Genomic DNA, 11,360 nt, shown 5'->3' with positions numbered 1-11,360 from the left:
TGTCATAAAGAAGTGCTGTATATATTGTACAATATGTAAATCAGTTTGCTGAGAAAATGACAAGGAAATGTTGCATGGGTAGGGCATGAATGCTTTTGTATTTCTTTTCTTAGAAATCATGCAAATTTATGCCAGTGACAATGGCAACTGAGAGCAGACATGGCTCTTTCCAATAGGACTTATGACACGGATTGTTTCATCACTTCTTTTCATGCCTTCTGCCTTGCTCAGTATGAACATGGTCCAAGAATAAATATTAGCTGAATAGTTGAAACAGACAATAGACATTGACTTAGGTTTTCTAAGCAGTATAGTGACAATTAACAGTGACCCCCTCCCTCAAACATCAAGCATGATATAAATGCAAGTTATATTACAAAGGAAAATTATTAAGTATGCAAATACTTTATTTACTTGCTTTAAAAGGGCATATACCTGTGCTAAAGTCCTGAATGTATTACCTCTTAAACACAGCGAACAGAAAAAGAGAACAGTGTAAAATTGAGCAGTGTAAAACACAATCTACCAATTATGTTTATGTACTTAATTGAACAAAAACTTGAAGACTGCTTTTGTAAATAGGCACATATTAAGTACTTTTGAAGCCTGCTTCAGACATTATTGTGAACGTTGGGAAAGACCCTTTTCCTCCCTGGGCTCCAGATTCCTTTATTCTTTTTTTTTTAAATTCTTTATGTGTAAAGTATTACATATTTCTCCTTTTTCTAATCTTCTGTCCTTCCATAAACATTAGCTGATGAACATTAACTCACTGCAAAAGATATGAGCTCAAACCTGAGAAGTCTCAATTTAATAAATTTGTAGCATTATCAATTATTTTTTACAAGTAGTTATTTTCTAGATGTAACTCTGTCCTAAAACCCATCAGCAAATCCGCACCATCTCCAGAATATTTTTTTTAAAAAATCCTTTATTGTTTAAAGTATTACATATAGGAATATATATGTCTCCTTTTCAGAATATAATTCTTGCTTATAAGGAGCACAGCATGCTTTGCTAGTTGTTATCTGACCTCTTTTTCATTCTCTGTTCTCATCTCCAGACTCCCTTCATTGTATTTTATGACCCCGATTCACTACTCGATTTAGTTGTATTTACTGGTTTCTGATATCCAAGACCCTATTCCTTTATTTCTTTTTAGCCTAAAATTCTCTCTCCTCCTCAAGTCAAACCCTTCATCTGGCTTCAAGATCCTACTCATGACTCCTGTCTCCAAGAAGATCCTCTTTGCTTCTCCTATTCATCAGCTAACAGAAATTAGGCATTTCCCTTGTGTGTATTGCACCTTATTCTAGTTTTATTAAAATGTTTGTTACAACCCTAGCTGATATGGCTTAGTGGATAGAGCATCAGCCTGTGGACTGAAGGGTCCCAGGTTAGATTCCAGTCAAGGGCATATGCCCGGGTTGCTGGCTCGATCACCAGTAGGGGGCATGCAAGAGGCAGCCAATCAATGATTCTCTTTAATCATTCATGTTTCTATCTCTCTCTCCCTCTCCCTTCCTCTCTGAAATCAATAAAATTATACAAAATATGTATTTTTAAAATTTTTTTAATTTCATAACAAGTCAGCTTCATATTAATTTATCCTAAAGGTTTTGATGTCCTTAGCGACAAGAATTTTGTCTTTTTTATTGTTGTTGCATTCTTGGGAACTAGCAAAATTCTGGCAAAGATATTAAAATGGAGTATATTTAACTATTGACCTTCAACAACCTTCATATTTGCCTATCTTCAATACTGCATACTTGAATATCTTTGAATCTAGTCATTGTCCAGAAAGTCTCTTTTTGGCTTTCTTTTTTTTTTTTTTTTTTTTTTTTTTTTTTGTCTTCTTTTTTTTGAGAGGAAGGAAAGAAGAGAAAAAGAGAAACAGAGAAACATGAATGTGAGAGAGACACATTGCATGGTTTCCTGCTGGACGCACGCCAACTAGGCACTGGGATTGAACCCACAACCCAGGTATGAACCTTGACCAGGAATTGAACTTGGGACATTTCAGTGTGTGGGCCAAAGCTCTAACCACTGAGAATACCAGCTGGGGCCAGAAAGTCTGTTCTTTCTGATGCTGAAATTCCCAGCTGGTCAAAAACTGTAATCTGTACTTCTTAACATTGCTCACTCTTATAGGACTTGCTTTTTCCATTTTTTTTCTTTTCTTTCTTCAAGCCCATATGAGAGTTCTGGTTTATTACTCAACTACTTCCATCTCCTCTTTCCTAGCTCCACCACTTCATGATTAGAAATTTTAGTACAAACACATTCAATTCCCTGTCCTTACCCCAACATTCCCTTGATCTTTTGATATTGTAATGCAACCTTCTTGGCATAAATCAACTTGGGTAAAGAAAACAAGCTGATTTCTACGCTCATTAGGCATCACTGCTGAGGAAATCTTCATTCATTTTTATTTTCACAGTAACCAAAAATGTTCCCTCTTTTAAATATCACAAACTCATCACCACTTGTTTCACTTTCAGTTGAAAACTCAATCATTCACATCAGTTGGGAAAATAAGATCATTTAATTTTAATTTTTCTACCCTATATTTCAAAGTATATATCATGGTTATTCACCTTCTCCTCTTTTTGTTTATACCAGCCATCCAGATTCCTTTTCTTGGCTGTTTCTTTACAGAGGGAGGCTTATTCCTCTTGTGTACAAGGTAAAGGTTTTAAGAAATGATTTTTTTTATCCCCAGATTAAGTGTCACTGGAGCGAGTAATTTGACTTACACAACGAAGCTACCATCATGGACTTATCTTTTCATTTTTTCCCCAATGTGGCATAAAGCACTAACAACTGCTCCGATTAGCATGAAATTGTGGCCTTTGTGAAGCCCCTGCGTTCCACTCGTTCTCATATAATGTTTCCCCACAGCTGAGATCTTGACGAACCACCAAGTGCTAGAAACCTATGTCTCATAACTTGGCCTCTGAGCCAGAAAGTCACTGTCCTCTAAGGATTGTCTTTAGTTATTAGATAATTGCATTTCCTGGACTGATTTCCTTTACAGATGTGAATTGTTCCCTTGTTAAAATGCTCCTGGGCATTTCTGGGGACCGATATTAGGCAGAAATTATCTTCTAATCATGTCAATTTCTTGGAATTGAAACTCACTATTGATTTTTTCAAACAATAAAATTAGCATACCATTAAATATAGTATATAAGTAGCCACAAAAGCAGACAGACCATCATTCACTAAGCTCTTTCTTCACTTCTTGTTCTCCACTTTGAGGAAAGGTAAGAATTTAAGATATAAGTTTGATGTGTCCTTTTTTTTGCTTTATTTTAAACTTGGTATATATACATATATGATATATATACGTATACATATGAAGAAAATAATTTTTAAAATATAGTATTTGAAATAAAAGTATTTATGTAGTACTGACTTTACTTTAAAAACTTATGTGAAAATAGTAAAAGTGCTTATAAAGATTTGGTAAAAATTATAATGATCACATAAGCTTAATGAGTTCAAGAAAATATAATAATGGTGATTAATATTTTTTTAATACAAGGCTCGTTAACAGGTTATATTAACAGATCAATTTTCACGCTCTGACTGGGTAGCTCAGTTTCTTAGAGTTTTGTCCTAATATGCCAAAGTTGACAGTTCTATCCTTGGTTAGGGCACATACAAGAATAAAGCAATAAATGCATAAATAAGTGGAAAATCATATCAATGTCTCTCTCTTTTTGAGATCAATAAATTTAAAACAATTAAACACAACTTAAAAATATCCTTTATGAATTAAATAACTTTCAATTTTATTAAACATACCACAGTCATTAAAGCAAATATATTTAAATTATTGTAAGGGAATAGGAATAATTATTGGGAAAACTTTATTCACCAGGTAGATATAGAAGTGGCATGTTGAGTCAAGATATTATAGGAATTGCTTGGGAATATATACTACTAGAAATGCTTTTGAATAATTTTTAAAAGAGTGTATTAATCAAACTTGTTTACAACATGCAGCGTACCACTTTATTCAATTTATAATATTTCAAAATAATTTAAAAATAGACATATGAAATACAGAATTTAGTTAAAGAGAGACAATATTTTACTTTTAAGAAATTCTGGAATATATACAAATAGCTTGGAATCAAAACCGAAAGAGTGATTTGAAGAAAGTATACTTGAGAATATATTAGTCAATAAAGAAATCTGGCTTAAAAATGGCATATAAAATGCTAATAATAAATTTGGAAAATGTAATGAGATCTTTCATAACCATAATCATCTCTTACACTTTTTTGAAATCTGCCAATAAATTATTTGTAAACTTATGGAAGTCTTAAACAAAGTAAAATTAATACTGCTATTTGCAAGACCATGAATGAATCTTGAGAATATTATGCTAAGCAAAATAAGTCAGACAGAAAAATTCAAGAATTATGTAATTTCACTTACATAAAACTGGACAAACAGGACAAAGTAAAAAACCTTATAGTTACAGACAACACTATGGTGCTTACCACAAGAAAAGAGACATGGGGAGAGGTAGTTAGGGGTAAAGGGAGTCAAATATATGGTGGTTGAAAGAGATTTGACATTAGCTGGTAAGTAAACAATGCAATACACTGATGATGTACTATAGAAATGTACACTTGAAACATATAATTTTATTAACTAATGTCACCACAATAAATTAAATTTAAAAATAATTGTATACCAACCTGAAGGAAAGGCTAGGAAATATACTTTTGCTTAAAAAGAAAAGTATTTCAACATTAAAATATAGAAAAGAATATTTTCTGATGAATTAGAAAGCTTTTTTCATGAACTATTTGTAGTTTAGAAATTCAGTTTATAAATCTGTTTCTAAATTGAAGATTATTTGTCAAGGTGTATTGATAGGACAAATAATATTTTTACAAGAAATTATAGAGATGAAACAAAGTCAAGCATTGAATACATTTTGGTAAAAAATGTTAACAAATAGTTATGCTACAAGAAGGAGTGGTCTGCAGTAGGGACTGGGCAACAGAATCTGATCCTTTGATAAATTAAGAGATTACAGAAAAAAGAAAAGACATGGTGTATGATATATAAAGTTATATGTCACAAAGGAGAAGAGACATCATTAGGAGTATGAGGATGAAGACTGTGTACTGGGTACACATGAAAAATAAAGAAACCATTCAGTCCAAGAAACATCTGTATAAGTGAAGCAAATAAAGAAATGCTTAAACAAAGATCCCAGTCTTGCTAGAAATAAGGACATATGATTAAACAAAATATTCCTAGAAAGGTAAAAACAAAATATGTTTTTCTATGTATACATTTTTTTAATCAGTGTTTTCCCAACAGATATGAGGATTCATTAGGGCTGAGACCTTAATATTTTGTTCTATTATTTTAAATCAAGACACCAGACAGCATCAGGTATTTAAGGATGTGAAATAAATATTACTCATTTTGAATAAATGAAGCAATTAATAAAGTTTTATATAAAATTTAAAGCTTCTTTCTATCTTTCAAAAACACACACAACACACTGTATTTAAATGAGATAAAAAAGAGTGAGGTAGGCTATAGCTGATAGCTGAAAAAAATCTGAATGGTTGGCATTAAATTATAAAATTGATATGTAAGATCAAGTTGCCATTGTAGATTTTGTCTTTGGTGTATAATAAACTTCTACTAGTATTTTTTTCTAAAATGCAAATATTTTACATTGTTTTTAGTTTCTTTTTTAAAAAGTAATTCTACCTAAATAAGAGGTTAGACAACTACACTATCATTTCCTCATTTTCCCTTTCACAGGACTTGAGAGCCATGAAGGTCCTCATCCTTGCCTGCCTCGTGGCCCTTGCTCTTGCCTGGGAGGTAAGAAAAAATGCTAAATGATTAACATTAAATGCACATATAAAGCTGAATTTCAACAGATATTTTGTTAATCACTTACATTCACCCATTATTTCAATAGAGTCCTGTAGGACCATAAATCTTGGTTAAATGTTTTCTACATCACTGGGAAACCGGTCCCTAAAAAAACAAAAAACAAAAACCAATAAGCATCAGCCAAAAGAAGAAACAAATATAAAAACAATAAAAAAGAGTAATTTCGCTCAAATACAATTGCATGTAGTGCAACCTAGATAAACATGTCAGTGATGAAACTGATGTACCTTTACCCTGGGGCATCAGGCCAAATCCTACCTGTGTCTACTCAAAAAAAACCAGAGGGTGAAGCATAAAACAATAGTCATATTCATAAACATATTTGTAACCATAATGAAGTGTTTGATTCAAATAACTCCCTTTCTGTTACTCTTGAAAAATTGTTCTTCACTCAGGTAAAATAAAATTATACCATTGGAATTATCAAGTATAAAAGACATAAAACACAATTGCATTTCAAGGATCTCAGAAGACATACAACATTTTTTTATCTCTTAAGTTTGTGAAGGACATATCTCTGCATAAAGAAGGTGAAAAGTAAGTAGAAAATGAGTTAGCTATGGAAACTAAATGGTGTTTTGTTTTGTTTTTGTTTTTACAGAAAAAAGAACTCAGTGTATCTAGTGAGGTAAGATTTTATTTATACAAAAAATTATCAACTATGAATAGTAACATTCTGCCCTGGCTGTTGTGGGCTCGATCCTTGGTTGTGGTGGACAGGAGGCAACTTATACATGTTTCTCTCCCACATCAATGTCTCTCTCTCTCTCTCTCTCTCTCTCTCTCAAGTTGAAAACAAAATAGTAATATTCTTTGATGATCCAGTGGTTGATTTTGTATTTTTCTTTACAGACTGTAGAAAGCATTTCCAGCAGTGAGGTAAGACACTGTTCATTCTGTGGCTATTTTCCATTCAGGAAGAGTAAATTGCTAGATACTCTTGAAGGAGTGAGGAACAGCTCAGGCAGTATATGGTCTGGCCATATATGTATTGGTCTGGCCCTGCCAAGGCATTAGGGGTGAGTTAATGAAATGTTTTACCAAATATAGCAGGCTAATTTTTAAGTTGATAATTTTAAATGGCCCCCAAACGGTGCTATAAATATCCAAATTGTCCTTGGCAGAAAAAAGGTTCCCCACCCCTGCTTATACTGTGTTACTTTAGGACATTTAAGTCATGGCAGCTAGTTCTGACACATAAATTCTAATGTAAATTTCCATGATGTATTTAAGAACAAAGTAAAATGCCTGCAGAATTCTCTGTTCAAGCACTTTCTGTGCTAGCTGCTACTTAAATTGTCACTGTGCCTCACCCTCTTCTTTAAGAGAACTCCACAGTCCTTTTTTGTGTCTTGAGCTCTCTCCACCCTGACCTCATGTCCTGCTTTGACTGCTTTTTGAGCACCTTCTGTGGATTAAACATTGAGTAGGAGCTGTGCTACAAATTGAAAAGCAGATGCCCATAGGAAAGAATTGCAATATCGGGGTGGGCAGACATGCAAATAGACATATTTTGTCATTACAGGAGTCACTTTAGTAAATAAGAAGCACTGAGACTTAGTTTTAGTCTTAAGTCTGTCTGGGAGAGTCAGGCAGATATGTACACTTGCACCACTGTTGGGGTCTGTCACCTGATAAATGGTACCTGGATTGCTTTATGTCTTCTTAAAGGTTATCAGATCCTTAGGGAAAGTATTTTAGTTCTTACAGTTCATTTGAAGACTGAACATAACAAATGAACTAAGAATAATGAACAGAATGTATTAACACTTATAATTTCTTATTAATGAATTTTATTCTTTTAGCATCAGATGGCGTCTTTTGGTGATTTTGTATTTTTCATTTGTTGTCATAGGGAGGGAACATAGAGGGAAAACTAGCGTCTATAAAATGCCTCTGGTTGTAATATGTTTGCTAATTTCCTCTTCTTTCTTGACTGCATTCATCTGTCTCTTTTATAGAATAAGCTTGTGTAAAACAGTGAAACATATAAGTTTCAGTAATTATGCTGCATTTTAAATATTATCAAGCAAGATGTCCACATTAACCTTGTAACTTCTTCATTTTCTGTTTCATACTGGCAAAAAAATTTCCATTATAACTTAACCTACTTTTATTTTTATTTTTATGAAGGAATCCATTACCCACATCAACAAGGTAAAGCTATTTATTTTTAAAATTTACTGGAGTGACATTGGTTAATAGGATCATATAGAATTTAAATGTACATTTCTGTGATACATGATCAGTATATAGCATTCTGTGCCCATCACCCTAAGTCAAATCATCTTCATTCACCATTTTTGACCCCATTTATCCTTTACCCCCAAACCCCTTCTTTCTGGCAACCACCATCCTATTGTGTCTATGAATTTCAGTTGTAAATTCCACATAGGGTGTGTGTGGGGGGAGATAAAACACTTATATTTAAATATAATATTTTCAAAATGTCCTACATTTAATTACTACAGATCATACTATTTATTTTCAAGTTCTTTGTTTTTTAACAGAAACCTGAGCAGTTTGAAAATGAGAAACAGCAACAAAGAAAGGTAATCTGTTCATGATGCATATATTTCAAAAATTATTATAAAATATAATCCATACAAAAAGATGTGCATTATTCAGTCCAAAGAATTGTAATAAAATGTTGCCAGAATAAGAAATAAAATATTACAAATATTTTTAAAGATAAAAGTGAATTTTTAAGCTCATAATCCACTTATAGAAAATAGACTAAATAGTTAAGAATAATTATTGATTTGCTCACTTTATTAATGTGCACCTGTTTTCCAGAAATGTACACTATTGGATACATGTTCAGGTTGGGAACTAATTTCCCTTATTTTCAAGATAGATAGGCTTATGAAAGAAATGGGAAGAAAATATGGCACAAATCCGAATCTGATCATTGATTAGCTGTATAACTGTGGCCCCAAGTTTCTCTGCACTTCCATTTCTTCAACTATAAACTGAAAATATTAATAATCCCCTAGGGTTGATGAGCTGGCACACAGTAAATACTCAAGGATTTACTTTAAAATTGTATATTTTATATTAACATTGATGAATACAGTTCATAAAAGACTTTGCATTACACAGAGGGGAGAATTGAGATACAGAACAACTGAGTACACAATTGTCTGACAATATCATACAGTTATTAAGTAGCAGAGCTTGCTTAAAAATTAGGTTTTCTTTGACAACAAAGAATTATTCCATTAAATTACACATGTGGTAACATAGTTATCTAATTATATTATTTCAACTTCTTGCTTTATCAATGGCTACCATTTGTTTGGAACATACACCAAATATTTCTGTAACTGAAAATAAATTTACAAAAAAATGGCTCTTTAAAGACTCACAGTAATGACCATCAGCCAATGAAAGCAGTGCTAGAAGTTAGCTGGTTTTGAGGCACTCCTTCAATTAAAACACAAATTAAGATTTACTTTTCATTAAAACACAGAGAAATAAACTTTGGAAACATTCCTCTAAGTTTTTAAAAACATTAACTTTCATTATATAAAACAATCTGGTTTAATATTATTCCACCACGTTGAGAAGTTCATGCCCTCTGAGTACCAAACTGTACAGCTAGCCACAGTATTGAAAGCTACTCAGAAAGGAGAAAGAAGCTTGAAATCCCTAAACACTGATTTCAGTTTGATCTGGGTCACCCTAAAAAGGAGTGGGTTAGTAAGAAACCTTTCAATGAGTATTTAAATGATTTTCACATGATTTACCAGCATAGGTAAAAGATTTCCCATCTCTTTCACTCAGGATTCCTCAATAGAGAGAAGGTTAACTCATCATGAATGACAATTATAGCTGAATCATGGACACAAAGATTCTTTTTCTTTTTTTCCAGGATGAACGCCAGGACAAAATCCACCCCTTTGTTCAGCCACAGCCTCTTTTCTATCCTTATGCTGAGCCCATGCCTTACCCTGTCCTTCCACAAAACATCCTGCCTCTTGCTCAGCCTGCTATGGTGCTGCCTCTCCTTCAGCCTGAAGTGATGGAAGTCCCCAATACTAAGGAGACCATCATTCCTAAGCGCAATGTGATGCAATTGCCTAAATCTCCAGTAGTGCCATTTCTTCAGCGCCAGATCCCAAACCTCACTGATCTCAAAGCACAGCTTCCTCTGCCTCTGCTCCAGCCCTGGATGCCCCAGATCCCCCAGCCTCTTCTTCAGACTCCCATGCTTCCCACTCAGCCCCTGGTCTCCCTTCCTCAGTCCAAAGTCCTGCCTCTTTCCCAGCAAGTGCTGACCTACCCCCAGAGAGCGATGCCTGCCCAAGCCCTTGTGCTGAACCAAGAGCTTCTGGTTGACCCTACCCAGGCATTCTACCCTGTGACTCAACCTATTGCCCCCGTTTACAACTTACAACAAGTAAGTCCTACTTTATTAACTCTGCTGTTTCATTCATGATGTGTATATATGATAGTAGAAGAAGTGAGAGATCCAGAATAAAAGAATAAATGAATATTTAATGGACATCCTAATGCACATAGTTGACATCAGGGATTCTCAACTCTAGTTACACAAATAAATAATCTAGAAAACTTGTTTCCCCCCAAGTACCAATGTCTAGGAATACTCGTAGATGTTTAGAACGAATTGTTCTGATTATGTATGTAGAAGATACTGAATATTTAGAAGAAATTAGTTCAGAGATTCTGATTTAATTGATGTCTAGAGAATATAGCTAAAGAAGACTGAAATGTACTAAAGACAGTTACATTTGGGAATTTGAGTGTAGAATAGAGAAGTTCTATTATTTTCTACAGTTTTGAAGTTTTCCTTGTGCACATCTATTCTCTACATGCTTTAATGCTCATCTTGTTCTATATGTACATGAGAGGACAAATGAGTGAGATGTCTATTTCATTATTTGCCAAATTTTTATTTATTTTTTTAATTACAATTTTTATCACCATTTATCCTGCCCTCTTACCCTCTTATACCTCCACCCACTCCCACATTGATGGAATTTTTAGAATTGTTCTAGCCAAGAAGTTAATTGTGTGCTTATTTATTTTTCTCTTTTTTAAGGTTTAAGAGGATTTCAAAGTTAATGTTTGCCCCTCATATTTGGTAAGTTCTTACTGTTGGTGATTAGATTGATTGTCTTTATAGTTAACACATTTTTACATTACATTGTCCTGAATAAGCCCAAGATAGTGACAAACTCCATCAACATACAAAATTAATCATTTATTATCAATGTGTCATGTACATTCAAACAGTTGAGTATTATGTACTCACCTGAAATTATGCATCTTATATTTCATTAAATATAATTGCATTATTGACAGATATGTTTTTAAGTGCCTATGTTCTTATGCTTGATTACCGTAATTTTCAGAGTAACACTGAAAACAATTTCTTCTACTTTTATGTAAAT

General features: G+C 33.3%; 1 pseudogene; it reads left to right on the top strand.

Annotated features, from left to right (window-relative positions):
* The first annotated feature begins 9,784 nt into the window (after nt 1-9,784).
* Nucleotides 9,785-11,050, top strand: LOC102240388 (annotated as a pseudogene).
* The last annotated feature ends 310 nt before the right edge of the window (nt 11,051-11,360 follow it).

The sequence above is a fragment of the Myotis brandtii genome, unplaced genomic scaffold (genome assembly GCF_000412655.1).
Source record: "Myotis brandtii unplaced genomic scaffold, ASM41265v1 scaffold681, whole genome shotgun sequence".
Lineage (NCBI taxonomy): Eukaryota > Metazoa > Chordata > Mammalia > Chiroptera > Vespertilionidae > Myotis > Myotis brandtii.
Note: the sequence above shows the minus strand (reverse complement) of the source record. Positions and strands in the feature narration are given on the sequence as shown.